Genomic DNA, 16,882 nt, shown 5'->3' with positions numbered 1-16,882 from the left:
TGCATGCGCGTGCGTGTGTGTACGCGCCGCAATCCAGACCCACAAGGCATTTGTTGTTAAGTGTGATCCACAAATCCACAAACGGGAGGGTAATATTCAGGAAAGTCATGAACAGATATCTGAGTGTCACTTTCTAAGGCATAAGGAAGTCTCCAACGGCGTGTGGCTACGTTTAGCATAAAAACTTCACAAGCTGCTAAACTGCAAGCTCTTACCTGTGTCAAGTAGAAAACAACAGTATCCTGGGGAGAATTAGTGAAGGCAGCCTTTAGAGTTGTGTCTCAGAAGTGACAGAACAATTCTCCCACATTGTGAAAAAAACATAAATAAATAAAAAATCCAATCCAAAAATCGTCCTCAAAGCTGGCAGAGCACTGAGCCTGTGATGGTGTGCAGTCACCGAGGACAGCAACAGGTACAGGTGTCAGCGCTCTGCAGCGGCGTGATTGATCCGGACGCAAATTAACACCATGCTGGAAGGAGGGGGTGGCGGAGTGAGGCTGGAGGGGGGCGGGGGGGCGGTAGCGCGGGTCAGAGCGGCCGATCTCTCCTGGGAGTGAGAGAGGTAGTGAACAGCCTGCAGCTCTGTGAGCAGGACCAGCCACCCAGCAGCCAGTGTCTGTGTGTATGATGTCACAGGTGTTGGGTTTCAGGGGAGGTCTCTGGAGGCTAAGGGGCCGGCTCTGTTTCGGTGTGAAGCTATGCTGTGGGGTTTACCCAGCGCAGGTAAGACCTACTCGCTCGCGCTTTACTTGCGGGCAGCTGTGTGGAGTTCAGGGGGATTTGTTTGCAAACAGGCTCTGCCTATGATGGGTGAATCAAGTTTCTTACACTCATTAGCACAAATGGATGTTTGCGAGGTCAATCGCAGAACACGCAGCAGGCTGACAAATAAAGGGGATTTACTTGAGGACCTAAACAAAACAAACAACTGATGTAAAGAGGCCAGCATTTAGCAGACATAACTTCTTGTAGGTAATTCTAAGTATTGCCCATCAGACTATCCTATCATTTGCTTGCTGATATTTATGATCACTGCTTCATGCAAAATACATACAACGGCTTAAATGCCCGAAGAAACCTGAGAAAGTCACCACTCCCTACTGCTGAAGCGATCTAGATCTTCTTTTGCTGTGTGCGCTTTCCTTTTTATGTCCTCGGTTTCTGCACACTTTCTACTGCATGTCGCGACCCATGAGCCAGATCATAAAAGTATATATGTACACCAATGTGACATAACATTATGACCACTTTCCTAACACTGTGCAGGCCTCTCTTGTGCCTCCAAAAGAGTTGTCAGAATTGAGATAATTGTGAGTGTGTCTGTGTGCATCCAGGCTGAGCCATCGAGGAGTGCCATTGCTATTATGTGGGAGTTCTGAAAAGTTCAGCAAAAGTTTTAGGTACTCCAGATTTTTAGATTCTTCTCAATCACACAAAACCATCAAGGGAGCATCTGACTGCCAAATCTGTTCTGCAGCATGACAAAGAGCCCTAAGCCAACCCAGGAACTGAGCAAGATCTCCAACAAGGATGGCCACAACAAATATAGATCACAGCATTAGATTACATTTGTTGTCAAGGTAATTTCCCCACTGTGGGATGAATAAAGGCATATCTTATCTTATCTTATCTTATCTTATCTTATCTTATCTTATCTTATCTTCATAGATAATTCATAGATATAGACATAATACATATCAGGCCTGGGGGTGCCTGGTCTGGGTTCCCAGCAGAACACTGAACACTTGTTGCAAGACTGTCAATGTTATTCACTTCACCTGTCAGAGGTTTTAATGTTGTGGCTTATCAGTGTATTTCTCCTTTATTTCAGGGAAACTATAGTTTTCATTTATTTTGTACTTTGAATGTTTTGTGCTGATGATTTACCCAGAAAATCTCACATCCACCCATGCCCTCAGACTGTGAGTCATCTAATACCATTTATGTGAAAATTGATAGAATTTTTGCAACCAGCAAATACCAAATAGCTGCCAAATGTTTGCCTGTTAGCATTATATATACAGAAATACCATGGCATCAACCCATTTATGCATCTAGCATGAATACATAAATGTAGAATTTTATTCACAGCAAGTCCTGGTTCAATCCAAGTAAGTCACTGGCAAAATAGCATATATAATAAAGAGCATGTCTCTTTACCCTTCGCCGTGGCCACTCTGACGGGGGTATCCATTTAACTTGAAATCACAGAGCACCCTTATCCAAAGCCTGACGCAGCTCATGTTCCTCACAAAGAGTTTTGATTTTGGTAAAAAAAAATTAACTCTACTACAATTTCACGGGGTCATAAGACACATCAAACAAGATGTAGTTCCCCTTGAAAATGAGTGGCCACCTGGTAGAGGGAACCGGCTGTAATTCCTTTCCCTTCATTCAGTTACAGAAAGCCTTCGGGGCGTGTGATTAGTGATGTGAGCTGTCTGCTAATGAATAGAAAAATCCAGTGTAACGGGGAGTGAACTGATCCCTAAACTTAAGAAAATGGACAGAAATAGCTACTGAGCAGATATTCTGACCCAATATCAGAAACACACAGGCACTCAGGCATCATGCAGCGTGGACATGCTAATGCCAATCAGCGTGTTTCTGTTGCCTTATGAGATTAGGGCTGTAACAGACTCCAGAGATTTATACCTTTGCAGTATGATGAACAGAGTCCCATTATCCTCCACAGAATGCATTAACATTCTCTTCCTATAATTACATATACACTTTCCATTCATCGGCAGATAATTAAATGTCTGTCTAAAGGTTGTCTAGTGTCTCTGATAGACACATACAAGGCTCTGTAAGTCGCTGTCCAGCCCCGGGAGAATTGAGAATCTGTCCAATCAAACCCAGTAAGCAGATCCACCAGAATGTGGATGGAGAAAAAAAAAAAAAAAAAACTGCTCTTGACGCAAAGTCTAAACACAACATGCAAATACCGTAGTCGGATTATGTCACTTCGCTCATATCGGAGACTTTTCCCGAGCAGTCGGTGACAGTTTTACATGGGTATGTGAGCTCTGGACTGAGGAAAACTAAAGACGTAACAGAAATAAAATAATTAAATAAATACTTAGATTGCACCGCATAACATGATCTATCACACCCCATCACTCCATACTTACACAGAACAAAGACAGTGAATTGTTCAAAACCCATTCATTCAGTGACACTAAGTTTTTTTTTTTAAATGTTCAAAGTCAACTTGAACCTATATGTTCTACAATGTGTACACTGAAAATAAGTTCTTAATAACTCATATTCCCCTGCTGCTGTAAAAATTCTCCTTTATGTAGCAGACTCTAGGGACATCCCCATAATTGGTGGTTTGGTGTATATTCTTTAAATGCAGTATATTTTGTGTTTTTTTTTCTTTGCATTCTTGTCTTTTGTTCTGCTACTCTTTTAAATTAAACCACACACAAGTTTTGTTTTTGTTCCAGTCGAAGAGAAAAATGATCTGTCTCAACCTACTATTTCTAGTAACCTCAAATGTTTGTCTGTTGGACATTTCCAGAGGCAGCTCTTTACAAACATACGAAAGCAAAGAGTTTCCAGTCTTGCTGCTGAGGTTCTGGGGGCCTTCATACAGACACTTCAACAAATACTCTAATGTGGTGTAGGCTCACTGGATTTTACAGGAACCAGAGCGGAGAGCCTTCTCAAAGCTCCTCCTCAGCAGGATAAATACACTTAAGGATCACTTTTTGAAGTCTGTCTGCCTCCTTTTTCTGTCCATTTTCACTGTTAACTAAATTTAGGCTGACCAAACTATTAGGAGTTTTGAGAACGTATAAACTGAATTATCGTGATAGGTTCAGGTAATGGCTCATGTCCTCCAGACATGTCTGAGAACCTGTAAAATAGGTGGTATGTCAACACCAATGGATGCGATGAAATGGAAACACAGAATTGAAGAACATGCAAATGTCTTTTTAAGTCAAAGGTGTAACCACTGTCTGTGCTTTAATATTAAGCCAAGATGTCAGATCAATGAGAAAGGGTGAAACCTCTGGTCTCCTTTATGAAAGTGAAATGTGTTTAAAAACCCATACAGCGCCTTGGCCTGTACAGTTTTACTTTTGGCCTTTCTACATAGAAGACACAATTCTTCCATTAATGGTGAATATCATCAATAAGTGTTAGAGCTGAAGCTCAAGTTAACCCACAGTCACATAGGTTCTTTAAGATTAAGAGAAACACTACTATTTTTCACGTTCAGCTGAAAGCCTATCCAAAATCACCTTGTAATTTAACCCTGAGGCAATCTTAGGGACAAATTTAGGGACACATTTCCTCTTCATGTGGCTGCCATTTTTTTTTTTTTTTTTTTTTTTTTGTAATAAAGTCTATCTCTACAGAAATTTTGAAATTCAAAAAAATAAATAATAATAATTCTAATAGGTGAACAGAACACTGTGGAAAAAAATACCACCTTCTTGTAACCTCAGCAGACAAAAATGTCCATACCCAAAAACTGCTACTTAACACTTATTTTCTGATTTTTTCTGCATAGATACCTCTTTAGCACTTTACAAAACTACAAAAATTCAATAATTTTGAAGAATTTTAACCCTTTAAATGCCAGTTTGATCACTTGAAGTCACTGTTGTTTTCACGAAAAAACATGAAAAAGATTATTTAAAATACTGACTTGATTGCATTATTAGTTTTTGTCTAGTATCAGATCTAAAATTTACTCCCCTCTTGTAAGCGGACAAAAATGTCCCACTGACTTCCATTATGACTACATTTTTTAATTTCTCAGCCATGGCACAATTCAATAATTCATTCTGCAATATTAGGGTTTCATTCATGAGAAAAGACTAATTTGTCATTTTTAATGTGTTAAAATCAGCCATTTCCCCATAATAGGGCCTATGCATAAAATGTTTATTTTATTTGTTTTTGTGCTTCTGTTATTGAACATAGCAGGTTTTCATGAGGTTGTCTGGTTATTTCATTTAAAGTGTTAAAATTCCTCAAAATGATTGAGTTTTTGGCCACTCCTGGAGCAAATCAGTCAAACTGATGCTGGTCATCGCATTGAATGTTTGGACTAGTTCAGTCTGATGGTTCGTTGGTGGTCAGAGATTTGAGCAGATGCTTATTGCAATGCTAATCACCAGCATGGTTGCACTGTTTTTCAGTGTGTTGCAGATTTCTGCACCTACAGACCTGTAAAATAACTTGACATGACTTTAATTTCAACATGTATATTACGCAATCTTTACCAGGGGGTTTAATTCCAGCATAAAGGTCCTGGATTTATTGATTTTTTTTTTGATTTTTTATCCAATTACCATCCACAAGTCATTGAAGTTAAATACTCAACGTGACCATAACAGAAAGCCTAGATGTTGGTCCTATACAGAACACTGAACCAGTGAACAGCAATAAATGGCAGTGCCCACATATATTCCAATTTTGCAAGTTTGCTGACTATCTGCGTAGTGTCAAAGATACGTCTGAACTTTGTCTCAAATGCTTTATCTTGTTTGCCCTGTTTTATCAACTAATTGTACTTTTCTGTATACTAAATTATTCTGAAATGTAGACGTAAAACAACCTTAGACTACTGGGTCATGTTGACACAGACCTCCCATTTCCTTCAATAAGTTAAGTACCGTCACCAAAAAACAAAAATTGTATATATATATAAAAACACTGACAAGTCAGCACATGTGAGGGACGGCGAACTGTGGGGAGGAAGCAGCAGCCCGGTGATGTGCTCCGCCACTAATGCTCACAATCTAAGCCCATAACCTGGCACATGACGGACACAGCAGGCTCCCGTATTATTTCTTCCCATGCAGTCAAAAGCACTTCACCTAATATCCACAGGAAGCCAAATGTGTTCATCAGTGGCAATCAGTAGCCCCATCTACTAAACACGCTTGATGGTCTGTGCTGATGATGTTTTCTAGTGCTTCATAACACCCACATAATCCATGGATGTGCCATGCCCGGGGGGCCATAATAATGAGGTGATAACAACCCACATGTTTGAGAGAGAGCTGATGCTGCAGGTAAGCAAAGTCACACTGAGCTCCACATCTCCGCTTTCAGCCTCAACATGAGAAGAGCTTCAAAATGAGAACTAATGACAGGAGCAGCTGCAGCAGTAAAACATATTCTGAGGCTTGTTTATGTACCGGTGCTGAGCACTGATTCTTAACACTGTGAACAACAACGACTGTGATCACTGGCTTCGTGGATGTAACCAAAGTGAAAACAAGCCAAATAAACAAAATAAAATCACATTCACGCACATCTACTTTTATTTAACTGCTTCTTCTGTCACCATGCTGCAGGTAAATGGTTCATGGTTTCGTATTTATAGAGAATTTAATATTGTTATAGACTGGTACTCCTCCCATTCACACACCTCTGGGTTCAGCGTCTTTGCCCAAGGACACTTTAGCATGACGACCTGTTCCACCAACTGAGCCACCGTGGCCCAGTGTCAGTACAGGCAGTCAAGTCAGTGACCAGTGGGTTGCACAGAAAGCAGCAACACACTAAACAACATTTAGCCTCCAATTTGCTGCTGGAGTCTTGATTTTTATACAATTTCTTTTCCTCCTCCGTGCACATTTATAGCAGGTTCTTCTGCATCTCTGCATGAACCCGATGGCATTCACGATAAATATGTCAGACTTGAAGTGATCCATTCGTCTACACCATAGGTCTTCAACAGGTACTGCAAAATCTTCCCCCACAAATTTAAAGAAATAAATTATCATGTCCCAAGGTGAAATCCCATGTATGTATGTATGTTTATGTATACGGTAGATGCACAGCCACCCTGCTGTTGCACGTTTGAAACAAATTTAAAAATATATATATACATTTGAACCTGTGCATTATTTGAATAGCTTACTATTGAATGCAAAATGATAATACTGATGTATATTTATAAACAGCACTAGGCCAAGTTTAATGGAGAACACATATAGTTGGTTGGGGGTCCCTACTTAATCTCTCCATGAGTCTGGGGGTCCGTGGACTGAAACGTTGAAGACCCCTGGTCTACAGTTGACTCAACAGTCCTGCTTTGTGTCAATCATGTTTGACTTTGTCTATTTACACACAGTATGTGTAACCTTTTTATGGACCCTACTCAAGTAATAAAAACATGACCTCCCAGTTTTCTTCCAATCAAGTGGTTAACATAAGAAGACAAGAACAATGAAGAAGCCTAGAAGTGTCCACAGGTACAACACCTGCTCCGTCTCTGGTTTACCTCTGCGCTATTTATGTATACCTGGGGCTCACTCTATTAGTCATCTATTTCTGAGCCTAATGGACTGTGGAGGTGCTCCAGTGACAACCGGAGAACGTTAGTCCGCTCCATGTCAAAAGAGGAGACGGCACTAGCAGGGAACACTACGTGGGCCCCTGTCCAGAGGCAGAGCTGGATCTCTTTAATTTAAAGCTTCCTGACATTCTGGAGGAGGTTGACCTGATTCTTACATCCAGATCTCCGTCCTCTCTGTTGGGACCACTGAAGCTTGACAATGACTGATCAAGAGTTCTGCATTTACGATATTCACTAATTGGTAAACACAAAGGCAGGATGATTAAATTGTTAGTATTTTGACATCTATGTGTTGAGCGCAGTTGTCCTTTGTCAGAGTTTGACACTTAAACACATTAGCAATGGAAATTTCTCAGAGTTGGAAAAGGCTTGTAAAGCAGTAATTGAGCAGGAGGCTGAAATGGGAGATGATGTCTTTGATCTTCAATCGAGACAATGCATTCACCAACTTTCTGGAGTTGGTGTTGTCCTCAAAAGTTTACTTTCTACTTCAGCTCTTCTATCACCCATCAGTCACATGACCACGCAGCAAGAAAAGGACATGCCTTCATCAGATTAAGGCGACAAAGACCGAGACCTAGAATCTTTCCTTGCTAAACCAAGGTTGATAGTGGCACAACAACAGAGTGTACCCAGACAGGGTCATCGCCCTGGTGTTAGTTATGTCACCTGCTCTCTGTCATCAGAGATGTGTCTAACAAGGCAGCTGGCTGTGAGCAGACAGGTATGAAGAGAGAGCAGCATGGCCGGGAGGACGACCCCTGTCAAATTAATGTCTGCTGCGAGCGGCTCAATAACCTCTCCCAACAGCACCCGATGAAAAATGTGTTCCCGCTTCAGTCATTGATCTCAAGTCCCAATACAAAACACATCTTATTGCTCTAATGCGACACCGCTCAGCCGTCCCTCTGACATTCAATAATAATCACAAATAGATTTCGTTTTAAATTTTAATATATTTTTTTTTTATGTTGGCTTCAGTTTGTTGGCTGGATGTTTATCGATTGGTATTATTTGTCATTTTTGTTTTGTTATCATTCTAATCATGCAGTAATTTTATGTGCAATGGTCTGCCAAAGCTTTCATTATTTGTGGGTTTGTGTTATTGTACAGTTATCTCTCTGCGGACCAGTGAGGACATTGGTGCAAAACGAGGTAATTTTGGCTGGTCCTCACTACTTTACGAAGCTGTTTGAGGGTGGTAAGGGTAGGGCTAGGGTTAGGGCTAGGGCTAGGGTTAGGGCTAGGGCCAGGGCTAGGGCTAGGGCCAGGGCTAGGGTTGGGGTTAGGCACGTAGTTTAGATTGTTAAGGATTGGGGAATGCATTATGTCCACTCGGTGGTAGGATTGAACTTGGACTGTTTAAAAAACAGTGGCTGAGAGGAGGGTGAAGGACAAAATCTGACAATCCCTCTCACCCTCTGCACGACGAGCTGTGGCTGATGGGCAGCTCATTCAGACAGCGGATCATCCCACCCCGGTGCAGAACTGAACGCTTCAGATGCTCCTTTGCGGCTGCTGCCATCAGACTGTACAACAGCAGTCTGGACAGCACACAGCTCTGATCTCACTGAGCCAATATATGTATATAGCTTGTTTTTATCATCAGTTTATCTTTTAACTTTTGTCGTTGTATATAGGCTATTTTGTTGTCCGTTGTGTCTGTTCTATCTAAAGCCTTTTTGCTGCCTGGTTCCTCATTAGGGAAATAAATAATCTACTTAATTTAATGCTACCACATCTTACTGTCTTGTGGAGCTATCAAAGCCAAATGTGAACAAGGAGACCATTTACTTATGGATTTTTTTGCTCGAACTGTAACGCTAACACTAGGACAACTTCTGAGATCTCAAGCATAACTTTGAGAACGTGTGACTAGGTAGTATTAGGGATTAGTTGGCTAACTGCCCCTTTACTTACAGATACACCTAGACTAAGCTGCCGTCATAGCAAAGTCATAATACTATATACAAAGCATGTTATTTGAGATTCAGCATACTGTATTTATCTTTAATCACATTTGTACTGATACTTTAGTACACTCGCTGTACATTTCTTCAGTGTCATCCATTGAGCCATCTCTGACAGCCGGCACTTTGCAAATGCTTCTGTGTGTGACTTCAGGTGTCAAGTGTTATAATAGCGGAACACATTTATATTCATGAACACAGCTTTGCTGATACAGAGGTCCTCTGGGGGCACGGTAGAGGAGGTGCTCCTTGTATGATGCGCAGCTCCTAAACCAGACCACCACCAGCTCCACTAACCTGCCAGTGCAAAGGTTGTTTGCCCACATGCCATTAACTAGCACACTTCAGTCAGCAATACTGTCCGTCAAGAGCTCCTCTCGATTCCAGACAAATGGCAAATTGTGTCTATTTTAGCTGAGGCATTTATAGCAGAATAAAAAGCGGGGAAGAATCTTTCCAGCCATGTGATTTATATCAAACTCAAATACACTTTGACAACAGCAAAGAGTGTCTGCTACTAGAATAAGTATTTTGCAATGATAATAAGGAAATTGTTCATTTCTGTTCACCATCTGGAAAGTTGATGTAAATGCGATATTGAACGGAACTGTAAAATATTCACTCACAAGATTTGTTTTCCAACTTAATTTGTATAACATCCCCTTGGAGTCACTACAGCTCTATCCTGGTTCAGTTGCTTTTAGACGTTAGAGTTCAGTCTGATTTAATACCACAAAACCATCCATAATGACTTGAAATCAATGACTGGGAGCACAAGCCATGACATAGCCTGGCAAATTGCTTTGAGTCAGGGTTGATCTTTCTGCTCAGTTAAAGCTACCAAAGATGTGAACACCGCATGAGTTATTTTTATAAGCTTACTTAGAACAACCTGCATAACTGCATTGATCTCCTCCATGCTCGTCTGCATGCTTTCCATTTATCTAAATCAGTTTTTTATGATAACATCACTGGGCAGGAGATCAGAGTTATTGGAATCGCTGAACAAATTAGACACGTGGGGGATAATTCAGAGGTTCGTAAACAGACATCAGAACATATATTTTTATTTTTAAATTCTGCCTCACATAAGTGCCAAGTTGAACGTCCCTAAGACATGAATTTAAACTTTCAAGCCTTTCAACGTTTCCATTGAAGCCATTAAAGGCACAAGACCCTGTTCTGTGTTGACATTAATGCATTTGATAATGTTTGTTATGACGCTGAATTATATTTGAATGTTTCCATTTGTTGGTGGACACGAAGCTGGTGAGCTGCGAAGATTATTGATTGTGTGTATTAGCTGTAAACCGGCCCGGGTGCAATATGAGTTTGGACTGCATATGTAAAACCACAAAGAAATATAAAAACAGATGAGGTCAACTCTGAATTGCTATCATCTTGAGTCAAGCCCATTATCAGACCACATTAATAGGTGTGTGACATCACCCTGGCCAAGATCAGAGACAATACATAGTGGACATGGTGGAAAAAATAGATTTGTGGCTTGTTGGCAGCCTGATCCATGGATGATGATAAGAAACTGGTTAGCCTTAGAGTTAAATATTAATAATCATGTCTAATAATAACCATTAATGGTTGATGCAAATGATGGATGACACTGAAAGCAAAAGGCAAACAATAAATAGAGAATATGGTATGAACACTAGTTTATATTTATAAATATATGTAGTTTTTTAACTCACTGATTGTGTAGGACAGGGGTATTCAATGTTTTCCAGGCCAAGGACCCCCAAACTGATGGAGAATTAAGTAGGGAACCCCTACTTATTATATACGTTCTATGTTAAACTCGTCCTAGTGCTATTTACAAATATACGTTATTATTAGCATTTTGCATTCAATAATAAGCTAATCAAATAACACACAGGTTTAAATTTCGTATTTTAATTTTTTCGTCTCATACATGTGCAAAATATTAAAAAAAAAAAAAAAAAAAAAAAAAAAAACTGTGATTGGCTCAGCAGTGACAGGGGCGGGGCCTACTGTGTACATGAGGACCCGCCACAGTACCTCCGCTGACCCCCTAGGGGTCACAGACCCCCCTATTGAACACCTATGGTGTAGAGTGTGTTGGCCTTCCTGATTGAGCACAGGAAGTCATTCATTGTTCATTGTAATGTCTGACTTCTTGAAGAAGAAGCACATAGCTACATTTCACAGTCAGAGATGATCACCACTAACAGAGGGACTTTTTATTATTTTCGCCTTCACACACCAAGGGCGGTCCCCATTTTCTGTTAGTTAGAATTGCTAATGTAATTTTCCAGAGGACATAAATACTGTCTAATCCATGTGTAATTAAAACACGCCGATGATTGACAAGTCACATTATTAAGTAAAGCAACATATGCTCTGTGACTTACTTGACTTTAGATAACCTATTGCCAAACCACCAGAGACTAACAACAGCTTTCTATAAAACAACTTCATACGGCCCAAACCGTAGCATTAACTGCACCGAGTATGTATGCCTAATTTCCATACTTGCCATGTGTAAATGTATCACTCTTAATATGAGATCCTGTCTTTGCAAAAAAAATTATGATAAAAATACAATGTTTTCTCATTTTTTTATGAGCTAAAATCATTTTGTATTTATTTTTGTTTAGCACAAGGAAAAAAAAACTGCAAGAGATTTTGAAAACTTGCTGTACACTTGTAGATAAGACACCTCAAATCCTTCAGGGATTGAAAGGGCAGACCACCACTACAACAGCGCACACACCAGGCTGAGATGTGTCTTTCTGCTCCAACACTGCACTTTTAAAGCTGCCTCAACAGATTTGTCCTGTTTATATTCACACTGCTTCACTTTCAGCTGATCAAATACACCCAAGGACTCGGAAGGCGGGTTTTGCGTTAAACCGAGAACTGATGGCTTCTATTCTATCACGTAAACCATGTTACGCCATTTTGACACTGAAAAGAAATGCAAAACAAAAGAGTTCATTTAAAACCACAAATCCAATGGTAAGCAAAAGATATAAGATAAGATAAAAGGGCCATGAAACTTCATAACAATTTTTCTCGGATGAAATTTTCCTTTCGTCAGCCTTTCAGCAAACATCTCCCACTCATCTGCAGATGCTGGAATAAAACACACCGTCATCCCCTAAGAGTTTCAAGACGGCCTCATTAAAGACAAAAACTAAAACGACAGCGAAGACAGTATGAGACAGGCTCAGGGCGACGAAAGGCAATGCTCAAGGGTTTCACACAACTAATTAGAGTGGCAACAGGACTAAAGGGCGCAGAGAGGACAATGGCTGGCTCATTATTTACAACTCTTTATCTCCGTTTTAATGGGAAAACCAGAACCAAATTGCAACAAATTAGTCTTGCCAAAGGTTCGCGGTGCTGAACGGTAAATCATTACGAGGCTTGACCTTGTCTGATTCTCTGTCTTTTATTCACTGCATCCCTCGGTGGACCTCAGACACACGTCCGGCTGCTCTGGATGATCCCCAGACATCAGTTTTCATAGGCATGTAGATGATGGATGATGGCAGGCAACAAAAACATTAAGACAAACCAGTATTTGTCTTAGAACCTCTCAGATTGTAATAGTGACCCTATACAATGATCACTAGAGGCTGGAGTGGAATACTGAACAGTAGTTTATGTATAGTAGTAGGTCCACCTCAAACAGCAGCAATGATAGCGATAGTACTTCATCAGTGTTACCAGCATTCATCTTCAACAGGATAAGGCCTGACACAGACACTGATAAACAGCGGCCCCTCCCCTCAACCCACAGGACCCAAAGGACCCCACTACTAATAATCAGACACCACAGGACACCCTCAGAAGGCCCATGTCCATTCTTTGATGACTCACAACGGTTTTTGAGGCACAAGGGAGACCTCCACAATATTAGGAAGGTGGTCATAATATTATGGCTGATCGCTGTAAGAAGATAAGATAGGAAAAAAAAAACGTACAAACACATTAGCAGCGGTCTGGTCCAGGATAAATAAATAAAAGTCATAGCAGCAACACACACAAGGAGATCTATAATATACACAAGCTAAGACACAGAGTAGTGCACCCATTAAAAAATTGGTAAAAGTGGTGAATTAACGTGACAATGATTTAGAAAAGTAAGCTGGTATCTCATAGCAGTATTGTAAAACAGCAATGCAAAATCACATCAAGGTCACAGACTAATTAATTAAAAAATTTAAAAATAACAGCGTTAGATGTGTCCATAATAGTGCACATTTGTCTATAGAGTGCAGCTGCAGTGCAGGTAACCGACAGCAAAGGTGGTCAGTGGGTAATAACTGAGATCTGCAACACATTAATTGGATCTCAAGCTGCACAGCCTGCAAACTAACTCCAAAGGGTGCACGAAACAAAAATGCTTTAGTTTTCCCAGGTGGCCACACAGGCACTGTGCTAAGCTTTAAAAAAAATAAAGAAAAAAATAAGAGAGAGAGTGTGAGAGATGGTCATTAAAATAGGGTTCATATAGGTACACTGTACTGTCATCCTCAAGACTGATTGCATCCACACCACAGACAGATGGGAATCCCGCAGTTCTCCACTTAAGAAAATCTAATTGATTCATAAAATATCCAACAAAATTAGTGACACCTAGAGAAGGATGGCCTCATTTTCCAATAACGGTGCAGTAGATGTCTTGACCATCTATACTGTGGTCGTTCCAGTGTCAGAACATGTAAGTGACTTAAAAATTAGCACTTGAAAATTTGCAGGGCCGTGTTTCTTGGAACACACAGATGAAAGTCATATTACTAAAGGAGTTCAACGTTAAAAGATCAATCAAGCACAACCCCTGACAGATTCCTTATTATTGCTAGGGCTCCATGAACCAGACACCCAACACCCATGCAGAACATTTGGCACAAGCAGCAATTTGGAATGGATCATTATGACTCGCACTGTAAATGCAGCCTTTGATGCACGGCCAAGTCTGGTTGAATTTCGATAATTTGTTCCCACATAAATGAGGACAAGTCTGCCCTTGAAAATAAATATCTCTGAACTTAGGGAGGTCAGAGTCAGTGCAAGATCATACGCTTTAATGTTGTGGAATGAGCAACTAATCAAATTCCATGTGGTTACTCACCGTCTTGGGAGGAAAAAGTTCAAACAAGTGATTTCGTGAACTTCTGGAGAGACAGGAGCTGTGACTGAGACAGAGAAAACACAACAGCTGGAGAGGAAACTGGAAACGCTCCAATCAAATGCTGTCGTGTGTGTATGTGTGTGACCTGCCTACTGCAGCAAACGATTATTTTTTCAATTAGTGGACTGACTGATCTATTATTTTTTCCAATTAACTTATCATTAATTAGCAGCAGTAGTAGTTGATTCATCTTTTATTTAACTAAGAAGACACTTTTCCTAATAAATTTTCTTCAAACATTATGATGATGTATTTATGTTGATATTTATCAAAAACACACTTCAAACTTCAAGCTTTACCAAACGTAAGTATAATTAGAAAAGATTAATTATAACACACTGGGTGTGATTTAACTTGAATGACTTGTGCTGCAGGTAATTCAAAATGTATTAATTATATTATCATGTAGAGTCTACAGGATAATACATGAGGTCTTCAGCATTTTTCAGGCCAATGACTCCAAGACTGATGGAGACATTAAGTAGGGACCCCCTACCTACTATACTGTATGTGTGTGCCTCTACGATTTCACCCAGGGACTGAAAAGCCTCATGATTAACTCAGCAGCGGTAGGGGCGGGGCCTACTGTGCACAGGAAGCTTGATTGACAGGTCTAGTGTGGCGCTCTGTGTGAAAGGGTGCGCTGGTGAGACAGCTCCTGTATCGCTGCCTCCATTTATCCCTTTAATAAAATATGATGGATTTGTGTTAATGTGTATTCAAAGATATTTAAATTTGTGGGGGAAATTAAAATATATATTAATATATATATATATATATAATATATAAAAATATATATATATATATATATATATATACATATATATATTAATATATATATATATATATATATACAAAAAATGTCCAGTCAACCGAAGATTTTGCGGTGCAGAAACAATCTTCTGAATGCACTAGAAAACACACTGCCACGCTATTGGTGGTCGCCATTATGTCACATCCTGTTTCTATAGCATCAAATAACTAACTAAAATGAAACGTACCCAAAACATTGTCACTCATCATATTAAATACCTGAAATGACAGAAACCATCCTTGAAAGAAAAATATTTGACGTGTATTATAGTGCTAACATGGAAGGGGTGGAGCTTATGACCTATACTGTGGCCAGTCACCAGGGGGAGCTATACTTGCTTAAGCTTTAAGGAGCTGTTCTGCCCTCTATATTTATACAGTCTATGCTATATATCACTATTTTTAAACTATCCAAACAAATTCAGTTAAGAAAGGGCGGTAATTTTTCCCACTCGCAGTAATAAACTTCTTTGTTGTGTTTTTTCCCTGACTTGATAATCCCCTGATGTGACATACAATGTCTTGCTCCACCCACCTCACTCCTGCCCACCAGCATCCAGCAGAGCAGCAGATTGCTGGGGCCTGGGGCTCTGCCAGGCTCGGTGGGTCACATCCCCTCAGAGCCCAGGCCAGGCTGTCATGGAGCCAGAAGCCAAACCTCCTGCCACTGGGGACGTCACGCTCCCAGAGAAACAGGGCCAGCAACCTGCTAGTCTTCTCCTTATTCAGCTCACAGCTGACCGTCCAGGCACATCGTGTACTGGGCATATGGTCATGATTCATATCCGCCAAAGGAATTGCTCATGTGAACCCTGAAACCGTAAAACCTCAAAGTAAAGACAATGAGGGACGCAGCAATGCTGAGCAAAAAGAAGGATTTCTAAAACGAGCGATTAGTGACTGCTTGGGAGGTCGCAGCAGAGCAGAAGCTCCAGTCTCAAGAGAGAAAACACAAAACATTTGCTTCTAGTTGTAGAGAAAAATACTTTTATGTGTTGCTACATGTGCTTTGTCTTCTTTTGATTGAGAACAATTTGTAATGGCGCCCTGCTGTCCTCAGACTGTGCAAGCAAACATCCTCAGTACACCAAACAACCGGTTAGGATCATGAACATGTAAATAAAAGTCGGGTTCAGATACTTATTGAATAAAAAACACTAAGGCAACTAACAGCTAAAGCAGACAAACTTCTTAGTAACTGGCAGAAACTTACTTATTGCTGAGATGAACAGTGTCAATACATTGTCATTAATTCTAGATGCTAATATTCAGATTCGACCCATTCAAACATCTTCCCCTCACACACTAACAGATTTTTGCAGACTGCCCCCTACTGGTGCAGACTTTGCCCATCTGGGAATCGTGCCTGTGCCTGTTACCTGTTAGTGTCCTGGTGTTCCCGCCTGTTTTCCCTAGTTACACATTCCCTGCGTCCTCATATGGGGACATTAAGCTTTAGGTTTTTGGCAGCTTATTCTGCTTCATTTAAACTTTTATCCTCTTAACTAGATATTAGTTAGTGTAAAAAAAAAACATGACAGCTTTCAGCGGATTCATTCTACAGGTAACAAAAGTGGATAAGGCACAAAA

The 16,882-nt window shown here is 40.4% G+C and overlaps 1 protein-coding gene across 29 annotated transcripts in view; it reads right to left on the bottom strand.

Moving 5' to 3' along the window:
* ptprfa (protein tyrosine phosphatase receptor type Fa) overlaps positions 1 to 16,882 on the bottom strand; it is a 211,834-nt gene that overhangs the window by 172,427 nt on the left and 22,525 nt on the right. The window contains exon 1 of one of the 29 annotated variants that reach the window (XM_047588231.1): positions 216 to 503. The exons of the other annotated variants lie outside the window; for them this stretch is intronic. The gene's annotated coding sequence lies outside the window, so the exon portion shown is untranslated. Of the gene's footprint in view, positions 1 to 215; positions 504 to 16,882 lie in introns of those variants that run through there. 29 annotated transcript variants of the gene reach the window in all.

The sequence above is a fragment of the Mugil cephalus genome, chromosome 6 (assembly GCF_022458985.1).
Source record: "Mugil cephalus isolate CIBA_MC_2020 chromosome 6, CIBA_Mcephalus_1.1, whole genome shotgun sequence".
In the NCBI taxonomy this organism is placed as follows: domain Eukaryota; kingdom Metazoa; phylum Chordata; class Actinopteri; order Mugiliformes; family Mugilidae; genus Mugil; species Mugil cephalus.
This window is presented reverse-complemented; position numbering and strand designations above follow the sequence as displayed.